The sequence below is a fragment of the Eleutherodactylus coqui genome, chromosome 11 (genome assembly GCF_035609145.1).
Source record: "Eleutherodactylus coqui strain aEleCoq1 chromosome 11, aEleCoq1.hap1, whole genome shotgun sequence".
NCBI classification, from domain to species: domain Eukaryota; kingdom Metazoa; phylum Chordata; class Amphibia; order Anura; family Eleutherodactylidae; genus Eleutherodactylus; species Eleutherodactylus coqui.
In genome coordinates, this window is record NC_089847.1 from 102,940,139 (window position 1) to 102,964,309 (window position 24,171).

Sequence of the window (24,171 nt, forward strand, 5' to 3'; positions counted from 1 at the left end):
AGCTGATGGTAAAATTCCCAGCCGACAGCGCTAGTGGCAGAAGGCGCAGTACCGAGGGCAAGGTAGCAGGGGATGTGCGTAGATCGAGCAGCATGTACATCCCAGGTAGTGCAACAGTCTTTAAGGGCCTGGCCAGCTTTATGGCTCCCCACCAAGACTGTGTCACCGCTCCCCAGTCACGGCTGAGTCGGCGGGAGCACTGTAAAAGGATGGTGAGGGAGTACGTAGCGGATCGCACGACCATCCTTGGTGACGCCTCTGCCCCCTACAACTACTGGGTGTCGAAGCTGGACATGTGGCCTGAACTAGCGCTGTATGCCCTGGAGGTGCTTGCTTGTCCTGCGGCTAGTGTCTTGTCGGAGAGGGTGTTTAGTGCGGCTGGGGGAATCATCACAGATAAGCGTAGCCGCTTGTCAACCGACAGTGCCGACAGGCTAACACTCATCAAGATGAACAAAGGCTGGATTTCCCCAGACTTCTGTTCTCCACCAGCGGACAGCAGCGATACGTAAGCAATACGTAGGCTGCACCCGCGGATGGAAGCTACGTTCTCTCTCACCATCCAAAACGGGGACATTTCTGCTTCATCAATCTGTGTCTAATATTCCTCCTCCTCCTCCTCCTGCTCCTCCTCCTGAAACCTCACGTAATCACGCTGAACGGGCAATTTTTCTTAGGGCCACAAGGCTCACTCAAATAATTTTTCAGAACAATTTTTATAAGTTTCAATGCGCTTAAAAGCATTGGAACTTTAACTTGAACCAATTTTTCGTTACACTGGGCTGCCTCCAGGCCTAGTTACCACTTAAGCCACATTAACCAAAGCGATTAATGGGTTTCACCTGCCCTCTTGGCTGGCCATGGCCAATTTTTGGGATGTACATTAGTACTGTTGATACAGCAATTTTTGTGGGCCCTCGCCTACAGTGTAATCAAATTAATTTTTAGCCCACCTGCATTCCAGCTGACGTTACCTCAGCTGTGTTGGGCAATGCAATGGGATATTTTTGTGTACCGCCGGTGGGTTCCAGGGAGCCACCCATGCTGTAGGTGCACACGGAGTTTTTAATACATGTGTCCACTTGTAAAGAACCCCAGTCTGACTGGGGCATGCAGTGTGGGCCGAAGCCCACCTGTATTACGCACGACATTACTACCTCAGCTGTGTTGGGCAATGCAATGGGATATTTCTATGTACCGCCGGTGGCTTCCTGGCACCCACCCAGGCAGTGGGTCCACAGGGAGTTTAACCTACATGTGTCCACTTGTAAAGAACCCCAGTCTGACTGGGGCATGCAGTGTGGGCCGAAACCCACCTGCATTAACCCTTTCCAGTCCACTGTGTGACCTGTGAAGACATTAGGGTTTAAGGCTGTACAGCTCCGTTGTTGGTAGACGTCCGTCGGGGTTCTCTTACTGTATATTGCCAGCCTCTCTGCTGTCGGAGCCTATCCTACGTGTCAGCTCATGCAGTACTGGCTTTAGCCAGCATATAGCGCCGTTGTATAACAGCAGAAAAAGAGTAAGCCCCCTAGGAAAACCATATACAAATTGGATTGGAAAGGGTTAAGCACAACATTACTACCTCAGCTGTGTTGGGCAATGCAATGGGATATTTCTATGTACCGCCGGTGGCTTCCTGGCACCCACCCATGCTGTAGGTGCACACGGAGTTTTTACTACATCTGTACACTTATAAAGAACCCCAGTCAGACTGGGGCATGCAGTGTGGGCCGAAGCCCACCTGCATTAAGCACGACATTACTACCTCAGCTGTGTTGGGCAATGCAATGGGATATTTCTGTGTACCGCCGGTGGGTTCCAGGGAGCCACCCATGCTGTGGGTCCACAGGGACTTCACAATAGGGAGTTGTACCTGCCTGTGTCTATGAATTAAAAAGCCCGGTCTGACTGGGGCATGCAGACACCTTGACAGAATGAATAGTGTGTGGCACATAGGTTCCCCATTGCTATGCCCACGTGTGCAGCTCCTGATGGCGGTGGCACAGGATTCTATTTCTCATTGCTTCTGTACAGCATTGTGGGCTATCGCGCCGCCACTTTTAAAGAGGGTCGCTGCCTAGCCGTGCCAACCTCTGCAGTGTGTGCCTGCGGTCCCTCGTCATGGCAGACGCAATTCTAAATAGACATGAGCGTGGTGTGGCATGAGGGCAGCTGAAGGCTGCCCAGGGACACTTTGGTGTGCGCTGTGGGGGGGGAGGGGGGGCGGTTGGGCAGCATGTAACCCAGGAGAAGTGTCAGTGGAGTGTCATGCAGGCAGTGATTGTGCTTTGTTGGAGGTAGTGTGGTGCTTAGCAAAGGTATGCCATGCTAATGAGGGCTTTTCAGAAGTAAAAGTTGTTGGGAGGGGGGGGGGGGCCACTCTTGCCGGTATTGTGGCTTAATAGTGGGACCTGTGAACTTGAGATGCAGCCCAACACGTAGCCCCTCGCCTGCCCTATCCGTTTCTGTGTCATTCCCATCACTTTCTTGAATTGCCCAGATTTTCACACATGAAAACCTTAGCGAGCATCGGCGAAATACAAAAATGTTCTGGTCGCCCATTGACTTCAATGGGGTTCGTTGTTCGAAACGAACCCTCGAGCATCACGGGAAGTTCGTTCCGAATAACGAACACCCGAACATTTTGGTGTTCGCTCATCTCTAGTTTGGATGAGTTGAACCAGAGGGATGACTGTAAAGACGGTGAAGAATTGTGAATTCCTGTTGTTGAACAGTCAAGTGGTGTGCTGAGAGGACAAAAGAATGGCCAAAAACTTAAAGACCGTCAAGTTGAGGATACCCCAGTTGTGAGCCAAGAAACTGAGGATACTGTAACATTTTGCCTGCAGAGAGTGCGATGGGAGAACACCACAACTACAAACATGATATCAAGAACAGAGTGCCTGAGAAGGAGAAGAAACACAAATGAACAGAGCAGGTGCCAAAATACTCTCCCCAAAATAGACATATCCGGGGAACACTTACTTTTTTCGGGTGGAAGGAAGGTCCCATAAACGCTTCTCCCCCTTGACCGCTTTATAAAGACCTAAAATCTTTATTTGTGCAAGATAGTTCTACGCATTTCGTGGTTACTCTCAAACCACCTCTTCCCTCTGAAGAATGTCCCCTGGATATTTTTTAAGGGAGTATTGTGTCACCTGCTCTATTAATTTTTGTTTTTTCCTTGGCATGGTTCATATCGGTTGATTGGAACAGCAGCTCATACTGCCCATTAAACTGTACATTGGATTCTGAGGGTTTCTGTATATCCACCATATTGGATTTGTTACCATAAAGCCGGTCAGGGACCCTGGGTGGTAGTGGCGCGGTTCGCTTTGGCGTCCTGGGATGACGTTCCCTCCCGTTTGGGTCGGCGGGCGGCGCTGTGCTCCGGTGTGCGGGCAAGGCATGTGTCGCATGTTACTGTTAATAGGATTTATTGTTAAAAAGACAATTACTTAAATTGCCATTTGCTCTTTGTTGGGAAAAAGTAGTTAAATGCAGAGGCATAACTAGAAGCTCTTGGGCTCCAAAATCTGCAACAGAGACCCCAACCTATCATGTGCTGTTTATAATACTGCTTATGTGATAGAGGGCCCTGTAGCAACTGCCACCGCTGCAACCCTTATAGCTACACCCCTGGTTGCAGAGGCGTAACTTGAAGCTCCTGGCCCCAGATGCAAAACTTTTAACAGGGCCCCCAACTCTAATGCTTTACTCATAGTACTGGGTTCCCTATATGGAGAAGAGAGGCCTATGGGCCCCCTAAGGCTCCTGGGCCCGGGTGCAACCGCATCCCCTGCATCCTCTATAGTTACGCCCCTGCCTGGTTGAATGTAACATTTAAGTATTGTACCCTAGCGGACTTTCTTGTAGAATGTTATGCAACATTTAAGTACCACACTCCCCCATGGAGTGAGGCGCTGTAATTACTATTTCTGGTTAGTACAAGCTTGTTTTGCGGTATGAAACAGCCTCCTCTGTCGCTGCCACACCATCACACGCCGTCCACCTGCATATTATACTGACTTCTGGTGAGATTCAACAGCCGACTAAGATCAGTGAGATACTACTTACTGTTGCCAGCAGAGGGCAGCATCAATCTTATCCACCAAGTAGGAGAGTTCAGTCTCCAATTGAGAAGAAGTGGTAGCTGCTTTGGCAGAGGGTCGAGGCACTGTAGACTCTCAATGGGCATCAATGGGCATCTGATGTACTATGTAACATAATATGCCACTATCTGGGTAATATTTGGCTTTATGAAGACAAAGTATCACTGTATGGGCACAGTACGGCACACTCTGGATACTGGCTGGGCTGCATGTGGCACTAGTTGGCTGCGTATGACACTAAGAATGGAATGTTGGCCATTATTTGGTGTTCTGCTATGTGGGCATCGTATGACACTAAATTAACAAATTATAATGCCCTTGGCACAGTGGTGGTCTCTATTTTATGTATATACACGGCAAAATAGAGCCTGCTGCATTCTATTTTGTGCTTATGGATTTCGCAATTCCAACACGCTAATGTAAGAGGAACTATGTAAGGTAATGTAATTGGTTGCCTGTGAGTTACTGTGTATCACATGGGTGTACAGAGCCCGAATAATACGCAATTCCCATCATATGAGCCTGGCCTAAGGGTGGCTTCAGACGAGCATATGCACAAATATGCTCAGCGAGGCGTATTTGCACAGTTAACAAGGTTGATTTGTGCATGTGTCTGCGCATGTACTGTACTTTTTGCGCACGCAGGGAGTGTTCATATCCACGTGCCCTGATTTAAAAGGCTATTCAGCCTAATGATGTTCAGATGTGTTTTTTTTCCCAGCGGTTTTGTACCGCATATTGCGCATGCTGTTGAGTATTGCGCACCCCTCATAGACTTCTATGGGGCACTTTGGTGAGCAAACATGCAGGAAAATAGAGCAGGTCCTATTTTTTGTGCACGTAAGGAAAAAAGGTCCCTATAGAAGTCTATAACACTATAGGGGCGTCTTTAGGTGGGCATATTTGCAGGCGTTATTGCGCGCTAAAACACGTGTGTTCAATAAACAGAGAGCAGAACCCATTGATTTCAATGGCCTCATTCACATTTTCTTTTTTTGCGCTAGTGGAAAAAACTCAGCATATTCTACTTTTGTGCACATTTGCGCACCAAAGGTCCCCATAGAAGTCTATGGGGGGTGCGCAAATATGAGCACAATGTGCAATATGCTGTGCAATTTCACAGGAAAAATAGCCAACAAAAAGTTCAGTAATATGCGTAAAAACGCACAAATGCACGTGAGCGTTTTTTTGTGCATATGCTTGTGTGAATGGGTCCTTAAAGTCAATAGGAGGTGTGCAAAGGTGCACACAAAATGCAAGAACATGCGCAAAATCGCGGGGAAAAGAACATAGCCGGACCTCATTAGACGGAAAAGCCTATTAAATCAGGTCGGGAAGGGGGTGTTGCGCGCAACTGAAGAGGCTTGCGCAACTACGTTATTTAAAAAGTGCATGAAGAAGTAATGAAGAATGGCGGCAAACCTTAAACAATGCTGGGCTGCTGGTATTTAAAGAGAAGGCGGGGATTTAGGGGTTAACAATGGCAAGAAGTTGAGGAGGTTTTTTAAGAGGTCTCAGGTTACAATAACTCTGATGGCTGCCAGCAGGGACTCCTCGCTGTGCTGATGGACATGTTTCCTGGATCACTACTTGCACACAAGTCTTCCGAGTCCGATGGGTAAAAGTTGAGCCTGAAATCCCATTACGAGGAAGAGGGGTTTTTTTTTTTTAGGCTTGAAATCAAGGAGGAAATGAATCTCTGAGGAACTTGTATCAGAAAGTTACCAAGCTGCAGGCGTGAGATCCTAGAGGAAGCCCTCCACTTCCTAGAGCTTTCCTCCTTCCCTGGTCTTCAGGCAACATCTGCAGCAATGCTGGGGGAGCAGGTAGGTGGCCGCCCGGCTTCGTGGTGTTTCTCCATAGTTATACTCTGTGACGGATGGCGAGACTGTTTCTAAGGATAAGACTTTAAATCCGGGATGTTCCTATATTTGTGGGCTCTAAGTTTGATGTAAGACTTGGCTATAGGTGGCGGCACTGGCTAGGGTGTACAGTTATATCAATGTCTTCATGGTTTGTGTACGGTTTGGTGCTTTTATGTGACGTACCGGATAAGGTTACATAGTAAGCAGGATCAATCGGCTATTCCGCCTTAAAGGACAGGCTGCATTTTGTTTCCTGCAACCGAAATTGTGTGAAAAACTTGCAGCTGTTAATGAGTCCATTGAAATCAACCAAACTCTAGCAATCTGCGGTGTATTTATGCTTGTGTGAATGAGCCATTATCGTAAAGACCGGTGATGTAGATACCTTCTGTCCTCTAGACATAGAGGGTGCCATCCCTTGTTACTGTCACGGTCCTACGTATAAATGGATAGTAACAGAGTGTAAGGCTGGATTCACACGAACGTATATCTGCTGGGTTTTCGAGCCGATATACGTCGTCTCTCTCTGCAGGTGTGTGTGTGGGGGGGGGGAGGCTGGAAGAGCCAGGAGCAGTGCTCTGAGCTCCCGCCTCCTCTCTGCCTCCTCTCCGCCTCCTCTCCGCCCCTCTGCACTTAGCCCCACCCCCATCCCGCCTCCTTTCATTGCAAATAGTGCAGAGAGGCGGAGAGGAGGCAGAGAGGGGGCGGGAGCTCAGTTCCTGCTCCTGGCTCTTCCATCCTCCCCCCCCCCCCCCTGCAGATGAGGACGACGTATATCGGCTCGGCGTGAAAACCGAGCCAATATACGTTCGTGTGAATTCACCCTAAAGTTGGGGAAAAAAAAAAGGCGTCCATCCAGTTCAGCCTGTTACACCCCCCCCCCCCCCCACATCGCTCCAATGTTGATTCTACCGAAGGCAAAAATAAAAAATCAATGAGGTAGAAGCCAATTTCTTTCCCCATTTATGGGAAAAAATTCCTTTCTGACTCCAATCGGAATAATCCTTGGATCACCAACTCTTCTGAAGTATTTAGCGATTTATAACATAATATTTGTATTGCTCAAGAAAAGCGTGTCCCTCTTGCACTATGTTATCGAATTTGTCAGCACGAGGTCCTCAGGCAGAGAGTTCTATAGTTTCACTGCTCTTACAGTAAAGAACCCTCTTCTATGTTGGTGTAGAAACCTTCTTTCCTCTAGACGTGGAGGGCGCCCCCTTGTTACAATCCTGGTTATACATAGATGATGGGAGAGATCTCTGTATTGTCCCCTCATATATTTATACAAAGTTATTATATTGCCCCTCAGACGTGTTTTTTTTTTTTCTAAACTAACGCCAATTTTGATAACCTCTCTGGGTATTGTTGCCCGCCTTCTACCTGCTTAAGCTCAGATATGTTCTTCTTGAGTACCGGTGGCCAAAACTATATACCATTTTACATGTGTGGTCTGACCAGTGACTTGTAAAGAGGAAGAACAATGTTCTCGTCATGTGCTCCATGACCTTTCATGATGCACACCATGATGCTGCCTGACACTGGTTGCTCCAATTGGGTATAGTCCCCTGGTGCAAGCACCTAGGGGGAAATCATACCGTGATGTTTTCTTGGTGGACTGTTTCTTGCGGGGTGCCTTCCCCAGTCATCTTTACCCCTCAGCAGGCTGGGTACTCATTTTATTGACGTCGGAAGTATGGAAGGCTGAGTCAACCTTCAGCTGGCTACCTGAACTAACTGGGGATTGAACCTGCATTTCTGCTGCCTTAATGCTCTGCGTCACACGGGCCTCTGAAACTAAGTCTACTGTTAATTAAAACCCCCAAGTACGTTTCCATGTCAGTGTTACCCAATGGTTTCTCATTTGGGCTTCCTACACATGGGCGAGTGCGATATCTCCCTTGCGAATGTGTGTGGTACCCGTGGATGAAGATGTTTTTCAGGCAAAGTCACCTCGCGTAAGGATGGAAGAGCCAGGAGCAGGAACTGAGCTCCCGCCCCCTCTCTGCCTCCTCTCCGCCCCTCTGCAGTAAGGTTGGGATCCTCCAGTGTGGCTTTCAGCTGCGTTGGAGGATCGGTAAGTGTTTTCCATTGTTTTCAATAGGAAACTCCGCATAGCCATGCAATGTGTTTTCCTGTCCCATTGAAGGCAATGGGCAATGCATTCCGAGGAATGTGAAAAGAGGACATGCTGCTTATGTATGTGACTCTATTCAAAAGAATGGGATTCGTATTCGTGCATCAAATCTCGCTCAATGTTCTTGGCCGTGTGAAAATGGCCTTAGTATGTAATGGTGACATGTATTTCCTGTCCACGTGTATAACTATCAGTGTTGGGCCTCTTTCCCATGAGCGTAGATCAGCTGTCTGTTTTCACGGCTGACCCATATACACTGTAATCTGATGCACTGGATTCCAATGCATCAGATTACATGGCTGTATTCCTGAGACGTAAAAGCACCTGGCCAGGCCAATATAGCGCCTGGCGCTTTAACATCGGGCCCAAAAGATAGTCCTGGAACTATCTTTTGGGCCGGAGGTGGGAGGGAGTTTAGCAGCGTGGCTGCTAAACTCCCTCCCTCTGCTCTCCTCCCCACTGACTCTTTGCAATGGGAGGGGACGGGATGGGGGTGGGACTAGGCTCCACCCCCTCCCACCCCTTGTCCACAGCCAGCAATGGGAGGAGACGGGGTGGCACTGGATTCCAATGCATCAGATCACATGGCTATATTCCTGAGATGTAAAAGCGCCCGGCTCATCCAGCTCCCTCCCATTGCAATAAATAAGCAAGGAGGAGAGCAGAGGTGAGCCTGTGAGGGGGAAGGAGAGAACAGGGGCAACAGCATGGTGACCTCGGCGGATGTGCCATGGTGACCTCGGCCCACGTCATGTGAACGGGCACACAAACGGTAGATCTGTGCGCCCGTTCACAAGCTTCTACGCCCCAGATGGTAGCGTAATTCAGCTGGCCGTGAAAACTGAAACTTCCCCAGATCCATTTGTAACCGCATGCTGTCCACTATTGTGTTAATTAACTAATTTTGTATAATCTGCAAATATTGATATTTTACTGCACAATCCTTCTACTGGTCATTAATAAATATGTGGCAACACTGAGAGCCATTGACATCATGGAAAGGAGTTTGGTGCTCACTGAGCAGGCACTCGCTGGGGTAGAGGCGGGGGCGGATGGTAGTACGGAAGAGCAGGGGGAGCAGGCAACTAGCAGGGTAACAGATAGAAGGACGGGTAGAGGGAAGAGAACCAGGAAGGCTAGTCCTAAATTGGCACAACCCAACAAGTCTGCAACGTTGGCAGAGCCAGCACCTCTGCAGCACGACATGCCCTCTGAATGCCAGGGAGATGACTGCTCCAGTGAGACGTGGACGGGGAGCGCAGGGCAGACTAGACAGGTCCTAGTGGTGGGGGACTCAATTATAAGGGGTACAGATAGGGCAATCTGCCATAAAGACTGGGATCATCGAACAGTGTGTTGTCTTCCTGGCGCTCGAGTTCGACACATTGCGGATCGGATTGACAGATTACTCGGAGGGCTGAAGAGGATCCAGCGGTCATGGTGCATGTTGGCACCAATTAACAAATTGGAGGGCCCTCAAAAATGATTTCTGGGACTTGGGGTCCAAGCTTAGGGCGAGGAAATACTAACTGCACCTAAAGCCACACTAGAAAGGCAGCAGGATCTTAGGGAGGTAAACAAGTGGCTCCAGAGTTGGTGTAAGAAGGTGTGATTTGGGTTCCTGGAGAACTGGGCTGACTTTGCTGTCGGCTACAGGCTCTACCGTAGGGACGGGCTGCATCTTAATGGGGAGGGTGCAGCTGTGCTGGGGGATAAGATGGCTAGAAGGCTGGAGGAGTGTTTAAACTAGGGACTGGGTGGAGGGCAAAAAGAGAAATAGGGGGGTAGTCAGTCTAGCTAGCGACCTGGGTCTAAGCAAGGGGAGTGGGGGTCGAGCAGGGGTTGGGGTTAGTACAGTTAGAACTGACAGATCAGCCAATAGTACCATTAGTAACAAAATGAATTTATACAACAAAAAAACGATATAAATTGTATGACCACGAATGCAAGAAGTCTGATCGGTAAAGTGGGTGAGCTTGAAGCGAGAATGGCCGATGAAAACTATGATCTAGTCGGAATAACGGAAACATAGCTTGATGAAAAGTACGATTGGGTGGTGAATTTACAGGGTTACAACCACTTCAGAAGAGACCGTGGGAACACTTAATAAGGTACTGCTAGGGAAAAGTAATATGGAAAAAGACCTGGGGGTACTAGTGGATTGTAGACTAAACTGGAGTAACCAATGCCAGTCAGCTGCTGCAAAAGCTAATAAAGTCTTGGGGTATATTAAAAGAGGTATAGGGGCGAAGGACGAGAACATTATCCTCCCACTATATAAGGCACTTGTCAGGCCTCACATGGAATACTGCGCACAGTTCTGGTCACCGATGCTCAGGAAAGATGTTACAGTGCTGGAGGGGGTTCAAAGACGGGCAACTAAACTAATACATGGAATGAAAGGACTGGAATACCCAGAGAGGCATCAAAATTGGGATTATTTACTGTGGAAAAAAGACGACTAAGGGGTGATCCAATAACTATGTATAAATACATGAGGGGGCAATACAAGGATCTCTCCCATGATCTGTTTACACCCAGGACTGCGACAGTAACAAGAGGGCATCCGCTACGTCTAGAAGAAAGCAGGTTTCATCGCCAGCACAGAATATGGTTCTTTACTGTAAAAGCAGTGAGACTGTGGAACTCTCTGCCTGAGGACGTGGTGATGGCAAAATCCATAGAGGAGTTTAAAAGGGGACTTGATGTCTTTCTGGAGCGGAAGGATATTACAGGATATAAATCTTGGGTTAATTGTTAATCCGGGTATACAGGCAGGTAGGAACTATTAGGGATTGATCCAGGGATTAATAATAATCTTTGTATAGCGCTAACTTATTCCGCAGCGCTTAGTCTGATTCCCATTAGGGAGTCAGGAAGGAATTTTCCCCCCAAAAGGGCTAATTGGCTCCTGCCTCTTGTTTTTTTTTTGCCTTCCTCTGGATCAACAACATAGGAGGGATAAACAGGCTGGACGAGATGGACATTGTCTTCATTTGGCCTTGCATACTATGTTACTATATTAAAAATAACTCCCAAAAACGACCCATGTTACCCCACTAGTAACACTGACCCCATCAGAGTATGTACCATTTATACCCACCCTATCACTGCCCAGTTACTTCCCCACTTACACACATTCTCCTTTTATGTGGCACAGTATCAAACTCTTTGGAAAAGTCCAGATAACAAGATCTAATGACTCTCCCTGGGCCAGTCTGGAACTTAGCTCCTCATAGGAACTCATCAGATGGGTTTGACATGAGCGATCTCTCGTGAACCCATATTGATACGGAGTTCTACAGTTTTTTTTTCCTTGAGTTCCTCCAGGATAACCTCTTTTAAGCCGCATTTACACGGGTTGGCTGTCGGGCAAACGATGCCAGACATTCATCACCGCATGTACTTGCTGGCGTGCTGTTACACAGTAGCGAGTATCGCTGGCTCTCTGACAGAGCGGCAGCAGGGGGCCAGGGCCACTGGCGGAGATTTCTCCCCTCACGCTGCCCGCCCCTCTCCATTCACTTAACACAGTGGCCATTCAGTACTGAACTGCTGCTGTTTACACTGAACGATCATTCTTCAGGATTCTATGCAGCCTGAATGATGATTGTTTAGTGTAAACAGCAGCCTCCTCACTTCAAGCCAATTATACTTGCCCCTGTAAGGCTCAAAGGTGAGGAAGCGGGGACTGGGAAGCTGTCTCATGCTTATCAGGACCCCACGTTCTCTACTGTGGCCGTGACAAATTGACACACACCCAACATGACTTTTTTTTCCAGAAGGCTATGTGCGGAGTAAATGAGACACAGCTTCTCGGCATCCCATGAGACTCAAACGTGCTGACAGGTTCCCATTAACTGCAATGCATATGAGAAGCTATGCTCTATCCACAGGATAGGGGAAAATGGGTGGGGTTCCAACTTCTGCAACCCAATTGAACTCTATAGATGTTAAAAATTGGACAGCACCCAAAGATAGAAAAAATTAGTTTGTTCTTAGCAAGAGAAACTAAGTAATCTTGTAGATATGATTCCTTTTTAATAGCTAACAAAAGACAGGATGTTATAGCGAGTTTTCAAACCATTCGGGGTTCTTCCTCAGGCATAATGAAATGGATCCGAAGAGGCATATATATACACACATACTTCTGACAAGCCACAGACATGGATGTGATTAATTTGCACTTAAAAGAATATCACAACAGGATGCATAGTGATAGTGAAATAATTACTTACTGGTAAAGATGTGAAGGTTTTATGGTCTCTGAATTAGTGTTAGGTGGTCACCAGTGTTATCTGTGCTATAGATTTCTCTATCCTCTTGAAGAATTTACCCCCGTTAAAAGTGTCAAACGTTGTTGTAAATTTGTACTCCCAAATTCTTCTATAGCTTTGTGATTTGAAATTGCCTTTCATGTGTTCTATGTTGTATCCGTGACTAGAAAAGTGCTCAGCCACAGGTAATTCTGTCTTGCTCTATTTAATTGTGTGGCGATGAGATCTCCTCCTCGCTTTCTGTTTTTGTTCTGTTTCTCCAATATAAAGACCCCCAACAGGACATTCACTGCACAGTATCAGATACACAACATCAGACGTGGAACATGTGAATGTCCCCCCCCGAACTTATAGTCCTGCTGTGTGTTGGACATTTGTATCTTGTCTGTACATGTGAGCATGTCTTACAGCTGCTTACATTGCAGAGATAAGTTCCTTTTTGTGTGTCAGAGGGCAATGCACTCCTGATTTTAAAGTTCCTCAAATTTGGAGGTTGCCTGTAACACAGAAGCGGAGGGTCAGGGAATATGGTTTTCAGACGGTCATCCTTGTGTAGGGTATGATGGAGTTTCTTTGCGGTTTTCCTTAGCCCCTCTAGCTGTGAATTGTAGGTCACTACTAGAGGCACACAATCATTTCCTTCCTTCTCTGTGTATTGGAGTAGTTGATTTCTGGGTATCCTGGTGGCTCTGGTTATTTGGTCATCAATTGAGGTTGGATGGTAGCCCTGATTTATAAATGTCCTTTGAAGATGGTATAGATATTCCTCTCTGTCTGTTGGGTAGGAGCAGATCCGGTTGTATCTGATGGCCTGGCTGCAGACAATGTGTTTGGAATGGAAACTGTCCCATCTGAGGTATGTGGCTCGATCAATCGATTTTTGGTATAGGGAATTTCAAAGATAGAAAGATATAGAAGGCTGATAACCTGGTGTTCAGATACACCCTGACCAGGTACGTCATCACACCTGTAGTCTTTGATAGCCTTAAATCAATGTAAATAACTGGACATATAGGGAGAGCACTAGTACACCCAAAAGTCAATCTTGGTAAAATGTTAAACGCTTCAAAAATGTAAAAAAAAAAATTAAAAAAAATAGGCGTTCAAGAGTGGGCAGAATATATTGAACGTGGTGATACATACACCTTTTATACTTGGTTTGCATCTTAAGCCATATAAGTGTATTTGGGTGTATGTATCTCCATGTTTTAATATATTCTGCCTACTCTTGAGTGCCGGATTCTCCTTTTATTTTTTATTTTTATTTTGCAACCATTCATGTGAATGGAACTGCCAGAGATGGCTGAGTGGTTGCACTTGGCAGTTCCATTGAAATGAATAGAATGGTGGTGCGCATTTTTGGCTGTCTTCATTTAGGGACCTCTGGCACTCCTGTTCTCTTGATCACTGGGGGTTCCAAGAGGGTCGAAACATAGCAAGATTCTGGAGGAATAAATCTCTGTTTTGCATTACGCCTTGGATGCTGCCATTCTGTTATTGAGAAATTGGAATATATCTTTATTGGGGTTTTTGGAGGCTCTGACCCCTATACCTTTGGCCTGCATCCTATTGACTTATTAGTTATCTTCAACGGGTTTAAAAATCCTGAGGTGTGCTGTAAGTTAACTGAAGTGAACTGTGGTTCCAGAGGCTGGACCCACATCAGTCAGCTAGTTATTCCCTATCCTTCAAATAGGAGAACTTCTTCTGGTGAGACAACTCCCCTGAATTTTTGTCTGCAGTGCTTTAGAACAAGGCTTTTACCGATATGTGTAAATTTGCCAAGCCTGTACTACAAGGACTTTCTTTCGTCATAAGTTTACCGTATAGAAACCTGGGAGGGTAGGTGCAGGTTATATGGCAACTTTAGTCCCATAACCAAAGATCAGTGGAGTCGCAGGTTGCCACCATGGGGCAATCAAAGCAACCTATAATTTGCACTTCACATGGGCTACAAAATTACACAATGTTCTGGCGATGCGACAGCGCTACAAAATGCATGTATGTGAATCCCGTGCCTTCCAATATGTTCCTTCACATTAGCTATGTTTTCACTGATGCTATTGTAGTGGCCCAGAGTTAATGGAGCCCCTCCATAGGTATGAATGCATTTGTCTTATGCCTACATGTTGCCAGTGTCTTATATGATGTGTATTGCACCTCTGCAGCACTGAATGGGTTACTGTCTAGGTCATGTATGGAAAATGTATCTTGTTGTGTGTCATGTGACCTTGTTCCATATATGGTTGCGCTAGAGTGATAGTATAAAAGGAGTGGGCAGGGCTTAAGTCAGTGTTGTCCAGAGAAGCCTGAGATAGAGACTGGGGAGAAGGAGAAAGCCTCTGCCAAGTTATCTCAGACTAGCCAGTGTGGTGGGAAGGAAAAACATCTCAAGTGTGAGTACTCAAGAGCAAGAACTGACTAGGTGCGAGCAGAGATCTAAATGGCAAAGAGGAGAAGCTACAAAGAGTAAAGAAACTAAGATGGCCAGGGAGAAAAGCTGGAAGCAAAAGCAAAGTGTACAAATGTAGTTTCTTGTACCAATCCCCTGAGGAAAATGCAGAAGTGCTTAATGCCTACAAATGTAACCGTTTATTTCAAAGTCATCTTTTGTGAACTGTGTGAAGAACATCACTCTGAACTCTTATCTGCTCTTGGGGGGGGGGGGGGGGGGGGGGGGGGGGGAGAAAAACTGTTTTTGGGTTACTTTACAACCTGACTCCTGAGGTCCCTTTCCACTAACTTTACCCCTGCACTGAGGTATCACACTACATGCTCCAGGGAAATGGAGGTACTACCCCCATTTTTGTTTAGTTCTCCACTTTTTATAATCATTTTTTGTTCGGAACCGGTCCCTACCCGTATACAGACTGGCGTTGTGACAAAACCTCTTTTGCCTAACTCCACAGATAGTGCCCCACAGGGGTATCCCCATCTTACCCTGCCTGACCACGCGGGCAGCACAAAATAAAAACTAACAATTTACCACTGTGCAGCACCGAGCCAGACCGTGTTTTTCCATTGGAGAGGAGAAGCCATGCCACCGTGACTACCATCATTTTCTCTGCCCTCCTCCTTGGTCCGGCCTACTGCGCTAGCAAAGTTCAACCTGAAACGGGGTTCCATTGGTTTGGTTCACAAGCACTATAAAGGAGAATGAACAGCTATGATGGATCTGCTTTTTGACCAGATACCTGTGAACCTTGACATACCCTAAAAACATTAAAGGGGTTCCTCAGGGTTCAAGTAATTTTGACGATAAGATTAGTTCTGTAGACTACTCTACCCTTTACATCAGTAATACTGGAGACCATAGCAGAAGTATTCCCATCTCTTATGGCATGTCAAGTGCACCTTTTGGACCCTTTTTTTTTTTCTTTTTTTTTTTTTTTAAGCAACATGAGTTCCCTGACCCGTTTACCCCAATGAGGGAGATTCTTATTTGGCTGCTTCCATATGTAGAAAATATAGAGAGCTGTGCTCATTAGAGATGAGCGAACGTACTCGATAAGAGCGATTTCGCAATCGAGCACCGCGATTTTCGAGTACTTCACTACTCGGGTGAAAAGTACTCGGGTGCGCTGTGGGTGAGCGGGGGGTTGCAGCGGGGAGTGGGGGGGGGGAGAGGGAGGGAGAGAGGGCCCCCCCCTGTTCCCCGCTGCTACCCCCCACTCCCCTCTGCAACCCCCCGCCCCACAGCGCCCCCGAGTACTTTTCACCCGAGTAGTGAAGTACTCGAACATCGCGGTGCTCGATTACGAAATCAGCCTTACCGAGTACGTTCGCTCATCTCTAGTGCTCATGCATGCCTCACATTCCTTCATTCCCTACCTGGATGCAGCAGCTGGTGGCCAACCCACCGGGTTGAGCAGCTCATTTTTGACACAGGAGGTTTATATTGTATATCCCAATAATAGGTACAGTATGTATTCTGATAGTTCTGTTTGTAGTATAAACTCTCCTTTTCACCTGTCTTATAAAAGGATATATTGCGAAGCCTGCTCTTTGTATTACATGTCTGAACTTGTGGGAGTTGGCGAATACGGTATTATGACTGTGGGGGGTGGAGGGGGGGTGCTGAATACCGTTGGATTGTCTTTTGTTGTCTTCTTCTTTTTTCAAAGTGAATGGGGAAACGCAAACAAGTGCGATCCATTAAAAGCTGGCGCCAGTGGGTGTTAGATGTGTGTACACAATAGCTGTATAGTGCCTTAATGAGTGACCGTACAAAGAATTGTGTCAAAATGTATTCACTGTTAATCCCCGGGTGCTCATATTGGACACCGTTGATGCCAGAGTTGGAGAAGAGGTTATAACTACAGTGGTATAATTTTTATCTGTTCGATCCAAGGGTCTTCTATATGGAGCGATGATCGCCTGAATGAGCTTTGATATGAACATGTATTCCTAATCCTTGCCGAATGCAAGCAAACTCCTCAATGTAGCGTACAAACAATTGTTCGCAGCATACAGTACAAGAGTTTTCAAGAAGCGCCGATGGACTTGCTAGATCGTTAATTGGCACTAGTTGTGGGCAGTTAATCTGCTGTGTTTAACAGGATCCCAAAGGTGCTTTTATGTTGTCTGATTCTCGGTTAGTTGTAACGAGCACTGATCTACAAAGCCCGCCAGTCGGTGCTCGTTCGCTGCCCTTCACACATGGCAGATGGGTGTTCATCACCATACAGGAAGATTGTAGAGCCAATACCGAATGATCATTCACTGCTTCAACAGCCGATTGTTGTCTTTGTGATCTGGGAGTGACCGTCCCTGATATTGGGCTGTGTAAAAGGCCCTTTACATGGGGGTTGTGGAGTATCTATATAGACGTCCCCTGTTGTTGACATGTTCTTGAGTAAAATCACGTTCTGATGATGTCCTTCAGATTAAAACCTAGAACCCCAGTGCTAGTGGATCCTTCATAAGGGATGTGCCTACCCATCTGCTGCAGGTGCCTCAATTCTGACTACCTAAGTGGTTTAACAGAGGGATTGGATATTTGCAGGATGTTCATGAGTTAGCATGGCAGCTGGGGGCCTAACAAAGGCAGAAGTATTGCAGTGTATTATCTAAGTGACTATAACAAAATTAGAAAAAACCCTTCTTATACAATGTTTTCTTATGATTATGTAAGGGTGACTTCACATCTACGTCGTTCCAGATGCAACTGAAAATACAGGAAGCAATTTATTTTTTTCTTATGTCCATAAGTTGGGCGGAAAGCGGGCAGACCCCATTATAGTCAATGGGGTCCGCCAAGCACTGTTTGGTTCTGTCCAGAAATAAAACCGTTTGGCCACAGGGATTCCCCCTTCTGCTCCCCAAACGGAGCAGGAAAGCAGAATCCCCAGCGCAGATGTGAAAGCACCATAGCAGGTGGATGGTACATGATGGTGTCATGGTGACAGACAGACAAAGCACAAAAATTTTTCCAAACAAGCACATTTTGTTATTTGGCTCCATAGGTGGGCCTGTATACTTAAAGGGGTTCTGTCATTACAAAATAAATTAAAAAATGTATACTTGTCTATTCCTCCCCAGGCCATCTTCTTACCAGATCCTCTCCTCACGGATCATCTTCTGGTTCCTCCAGTCCCCCAACTCGCCTCACCAACAACCGGCCCGATCCTCTTCTTCCTGTGATGAAGCGTACGTTGCTGGCATTCTGTAGGTAGGTGTACTCAGTCACTAGTGACATAGTGTTCACTGCCTAGCAGGACATGCTAAATTCTCGGCAACCTCCTTTAGTGCACAGGCGTGGGGTCTTGCTGCTCTAACTACTATATGAACATTAGCGGCAGTACATCGCGCATGCAGACTGCCGAGGATTCGGCATTCCCTGCTAGGTAGTGAATGCTACGTCACTAGTGACCGGGTACTCTGCCCTGCAGGAAGCAGAATGTCGAGAATGTACATAACCTCACAGGAAAAAGAGGATCTGGCCATCTGGAGGTGACATGACCCAGGGGACTGGAGGAGGCGGGAGAAAATTGGGGAGGAGAAGATGCGGTAAGAAGTCTGCCTGGAGAGGAATAGGTAAGTGTTGTACGTATTTTTTATTTTTATTTTTTTAAACAGCAAGCCACATGTCATAATACTGGGCCGTCACTAAATGCCGATATCTATAGTCTCACCTCTCATGCTCAGGAGCTGTGTCCTTTCCACACTGGACACCCAGCGTTGCTGTCACTTCAGCAAACGTCTCACACACTGCGCTGCCTTCTCGCTATATTGAGTGCTTTGCTGTGCCATTACAACCATAATAAACCTCACCCATATGCAAAGCCTTGCACTAGCATTCATTCTTCATAGTCCCACAATGTCCATGACTGCCATTCTGGACAGGTTTTTACACCTAACAGTCCCAGGGGAACAAAGTGCACAACAGGAAGCCTTTCCTCTTCCTTGTGCCCCCTGCACAGACCTCTTCAATACCACTGCCTTGGTGTTGGGTAACAGTGGGATGTAGATGCCCTCTCCTCCCTATACGCTGTGGGGTCCTTGGCACCGTTGGTCCAGCCGCTTCTTCCATTCTTGGTGGCTGCTCCTCACTTTGTCTGCACAGACATTTTTATGAAACTCCCTTGGTCTCTCTGAGCTTCTCTAAACTGGTCACTCCCTACCATGAGGAAACACACGTGCAAAAACCTGCAGGCTATACTGTTATATCTTGTCTTTCAAGGCCATTTTACACAGAACGATAATTGTTCAGATTCTTGCTGGCTCACCAGAATCTGAAGGGTAATTGCTCATGAGCATAAAAACCAATGACCGATTGGACTATGTAAACAGGCAGTATTTAGAGATGAGCGAGCACCAAAATGCTCGGGTGCTCGTTACTCGAGTCGAACTTCCCGCGATGCTCGAGGGTTCGTTTCGAGTAACGAACCCCATTGAAGTCAATGGGCGACCCGAGCATTTTTGTATATCGCCGATGCTCGCTAAGGTTTTCATTTGTGAAAATCTGGGCAATTCAAGAAAGTGATGGGAACAACACAGAAACGGATAGGGCAGGCGAGGGGCTACATGTTGGGCTGCATCTCAAGTTCCCAGGTCCCACTATTAAGCCACAATAGTGGCAAGAGTGCCACCCCCCACCCCCCAACAATTTTTACTTCTGAAAAACCCTCATTAGTAAGGCATATCTTAGCTAAGCACCACACTACCTCCAACAAAGCACAATCACTGCCTGCATGACACTCTGCTGCCACTTCTCCTGGGTAACATGCTGCCCAACCGCCCATTTCAGTAATAGTAGCAGTCAAGACAGGCCCCAGTAACAATTCCAAAGCAGCAGTATAGGGGGAGCACAGTATTAGTTCCATTTCAGTAGTAGTAGCAGTCAAGACAGGCCCCAGTTACATTTATGTAGCAAAAGTGTAGGCCAACCCCACACACCTTGCTGTACCATGAGTGCAGGCGAAGCCCATAAAAATTACTAGGATTACACTGTAGGCGAAGGCCCCAAAAAAGTGGTGTACCAACAGTACTAATGTACCTCAGAAAAATTGCCCATGCCCAACCAAGAGGGCAGGTGAAACCCATTAATCGCTTAGCGTACTGTGGCTTAATTTGTAACTAGGCCTGGAGGCAGCCCAGTTAAAATAAAAAATTGGTTCAGGTGCAAGTTTCAATGCTTTAATGAGAATTGAAACGTATAAACATTGTTTACAAAAGTAATATGACTGAGCCTTGTGGGCCTAAGAAAAATTGCCCGTTCGGCGTGATTACGTCAGGTTTCAGGAGGAGGAGCAGGAGGAGGAGGATGAATATAATACACAGATTGATGAAGCTAAAAGGTCCCCGTTTTTTATGGTGATAGAGAACGATGCTTCCATCCGTGGATGCAGCCTACGTATTGTTTAGGTACCGCTGCTGCCGCTGGTGGAGAAGAGAAATCTGGGGAAATCCAGGCTTTGTTCATCTTGATGAGTGTAAGCCTGTCGGCACTGTCAGTTGACAGGCGGGTACGCTTATTCGTGATGATTCCCCCAGCCGCACTAAACACCCTCTCTGACAAGACGCTAGCCGCAGGGCAAGCAAGCACCTCCAGGGCATACAGTGCGAGTTCAGGCCATGTGTCCAGCTTCGACACCCAGTAGTTGTACGGAGCAGAGGCGTCACCGAGGACGGTCGTGCGATCGGCTACGTACTCCCTCACCATCCTTTTACAGTGCTCCCGCCGACTCAGCCTTGACTGGGGAGCGGTGACAGTCTTGCTGGGGAGCCAGAAAGCTGTCAAAGGCCTTAGAGAGTGTCCCCCTGACTGTGCTGTACATGCTGCCTGATCTCCGCGCCTCCCCTGCTACCTGGCCCTCGGAACTGCGCCTTCTGCCACTAGCGCTGTCGGATGGGAATTTTACCATCAGTTTGTCCGCCAGGGTCCTGTGGTATAGCATCACTCTCGAACCCCTTTCCTCTTCGGGTATGAGAGTGGAAAGGTTCTCCTTATACCGTGGGTCGAGCAGTGTATACACCCAGTAATCTGTACACCCAGTAATCCGTAGTGGCCAGAATGCGTGTAACGCGTGGGTCACGAGAAAGGCATCCTAACATGAAGTCAGCCATGTGTGCCAGGGTACCTGTACGCAACACATGGCTGTCTTCACTAGGAAGATCACTTTCAGGATCCTCCTCCCCCTCAGGCCATACACGCTGAAAGGATGACAGGCAAGCAGCATGGGTACCCTCAGCAGTGGGCCCGGCTGTCTCTTCCCCCTCCTACTCATGCTCCTCCTCCTCCAAAACGCACTAAACCAATGTTGCAGGGTCCACAGGGTGGCAGCGTCCGTGTTGGACTTGCGGAAATGTGCGCTGACCCGGCGCACCTTTCCGAGCAGGTCTGACAAGCGTGGGTTGCCTTTCAGAATCCGCTGAACCACCAAATTAAAGACGTGGGCCAGGCATGGCACGTGCGTGAGGCTGCCTAGCGCCACCAGGTTACGGCCATTGTCACACACGACCATGCCCGGTTGGAGGCTCAGCGGCGCAAGCCAGCGGTCGGTCTGCTCTGTCAGACCCTGCAGCAGTTCGTGGGCCGTGTGCCTCTTCTCTCCTAAGCTGAGTAGTTTCAGCACGGCCTGCTGACGCTTGGCCACCGCTGTGCTGCCACGCCGCGCGACACCGACTGCTGGCGACGTGCTGCTGCTGACACATCTTGATTGCGAGACAGAGGTGGAGGAGGAGAGTGGTGATTTAGTGGAGGAAGCATTGACCGCCGCAGATACCAGCACCGAGCTGGGGCCCGCAATTCTGGGGGTGGGTAGGACGTGAGCGGTCCCAGGCTCTGACTCTGTCCCAGCCTCCACTAAATTCACCCAATGTGCCGTCAGGGAGATATAGTGGCCCTGCCCGCCTGAGCTTGTCCACGTGTCCGTTGTTAAGTGGACATTGGCAGTAACCGCGTTGTTGAGGGCGCGTACAATGTTGCGGGAGACGTGGTCGTGCAGGGCTGGGACGGCACATTGGGAAAAGTAGTGGCGACTGGGAACCGAGTAGCGTGGGGCCGCCGCCATCATGTTTTTGAAAGCCTGCCTTTCTACAAGCCTATACGGCAGCATCTCTAGGCTGATCAATTTGGCTATGCGCATGTTTAACGCTTGAGCGTGCGGGCACGTGGCGGTGTACTTGCGCTTGCGCTCAAACAGTTGTGCTAGCGACGGCTGGACGCTGTGCTGAGAGACATTGCTGGATGGGGCCGAGGACAGCGGAGGTGAGCGTGTGGGTGCAGGCCGGAAGAGTGTCGTGCCTGTGTCCTGAGAGGGGGGGGTGGATCTCAGTGGCAGGTTGGGGCACAGGGGGAGAGGCAGTGGTGCAAACCGGAGGCAGTGAACGGCCTTCGTCCCACCTTGTGGGGTGCTTGGCCATCATATGCCTGCGCATGCTGGTGGTGGTGGCTCCCCGGCTGATCTTGGCACGACAAACCTTGCGCACCACAGTTCATCGGTCGTCTGTACTCTCAGTGAAAAACTGGCACACCTTTGAGCATCTCGGCCTCTGCAGGGTGGCATGGCGCGAGGGGGCGCTTTGGGAAACAGTTGGTGGATTATTCGGTCTGGCCCTGCCTCTACCCCTGGCCACCGCACTGCCTCTTCCAACCTGCCCTGCTGCTGCACTTGCCTCCCCCTCTGAAGAACTGTCCTCAGTAGGCTTAGCAAACCAGGTGGGGTCAGTCACCTCATCGTCCAGCTTCTCTTCCTCCGAATCCTCTGTGCGCTCCTCCCTCGGACTTACTGCCCTTACTACTACCTGAGACAACTGTGTCTCATCATCGTCCTCCTCACCCACTGAAAGCTCTTGAGACCGTTGCCAGAAGTCCCCAGCCTCATTCCCCGGACCCCGGGAACTTTCCAAAGGTTGGGCATCGGTCACGACAAACTCCTCCGGTGGGAGAGGAACCATTGCTGCCCAATCTTGGCAGGGGCCCGAGAACAGTTCTTGGGAGTCTGCCTGCTCCTCCAGAATGTATCATTTTCATTGAGTGAAGAGGCTGGGAGGAAGGAGGAGCAGCAGCCAGAGGATTCAGAGTTGCAGCTGTGGATGGCGTAGAAGACTGGGTGGTCAATAGATAGCTGGATGCACTTTCTGCCATCCACGACAGGACCTGCTCACACTGCTCAGTTTCTAATAAAGGTCTACCGCGTGGACCCATTAATTGTGAGATGAATGTGGGGACGCCAGAAACGTGCCTCTCTCCTAATCCCGCAGCAGTCGGCTGCAATACATCTGGACCAAGAGCTCGGCCTGTGCCCACACCCTGACTTGGGCCTCCGCGTCCTCGCCCGCGTCCACGTCCTCTAGGCCTACCCCTACCCCTCAGCATGGTTTATTACGAGTAGAGCAGAAACAGAACACTGTAATTAAATGTGCCGCTTATTGGCCTGTGGTTGGAGGCTGACTTCGCTTACAGAACGCACAGCAGAGCCAGGAAGCAATTAGGCGCAAGGTTGGGTAATAATCACCGACTACTCCCCCCAGCAGAGACGCAGTAAACTGAAGACAGTCACAGGCAGGCCAAATATAGTATTTTTTTCCACTCTTTGGGAAAAAGCCCACTGCCTATATAGCCAGTATACCTCTTTCCTTGCCTCACTAGTACTGCCCCTATACTCTGTAAAATGACTGCAGACTGAGGACGCTATGGTCTGCACGCCCGATATACAAAAAAACAAACAAATTGTGCAACACTGCTAAAAGCAGCCTCAACAGTACTGCACACTGTCAGATGTGGCCCTAAGAAGGACCGTTGGGGTTCTTGAAGACGAATATAACACCTAACACTCTCCCTATAGCAGCTACAGCAAGACAGCACTTTCCCTGATCTCTGTTAGCATGCATCTGTGGCAAGCCGCGGGCGGGGTAGATTTAAATACTCGGGTGTCATCTGATCTCCCCAGCCACTCACTGCAGGGGGGTGGGATAGGGCTGGAATGTCACAGGAGGAAGTTGTAATGCCTTCCCTGTCTTTCTATTTGCCAGAAAAGCACGCAAATTTCTCAGGGAAGGAAATGTAATGGAGTCGAGCAACGCGTGGTGCTTGTCTCGAGTAACGAGCATCTCGAACACCCTAATACTCGAACGAGCATCAAGCTCGGACGAGTACGCTCGCTCATCTCTAGCAGTATTTCATCTATGAAGGCCCGCCTGTTTATTGTGAGGCGGGCAGGCGGTGCAGCGTCCGAGAAGCTGGCCCACAGCTGTGGCGATAGCTTGGTAGATTGTGGCTTTGTCACAGGGCTCCACCATCTCCTCCCCTGGGGGTACCACGGGACCCGACCAAG

At 48.3% G+C, this 24,171-nt stretch overlaps 1 protein-coding gene across 1 annotated transcript in view; it reads left to right on the forward strand.

Annotated features, from left to right (window-relative positions):
* The first annotated feature begins 5,797 nt into the window (after nucleotides 1-5,797).
* The window catches only part of KCNQ1 (potassium voltage-gated channel subfamily Q member 1), a 131,441-nt gene continuing 113,067 nt past the window's right edge, over nucleotides 5,798-24,171 (forward strand). The window contains exon 1 of the mRNA XM_066583214.1: nucleotides 5,798-5,941. The gene's annotated coding sequence lies outside the window, so the exon portion shown is untranslated. The remainder of the gene's footprint in view (nucleotides 5,942-24,171) is intronic.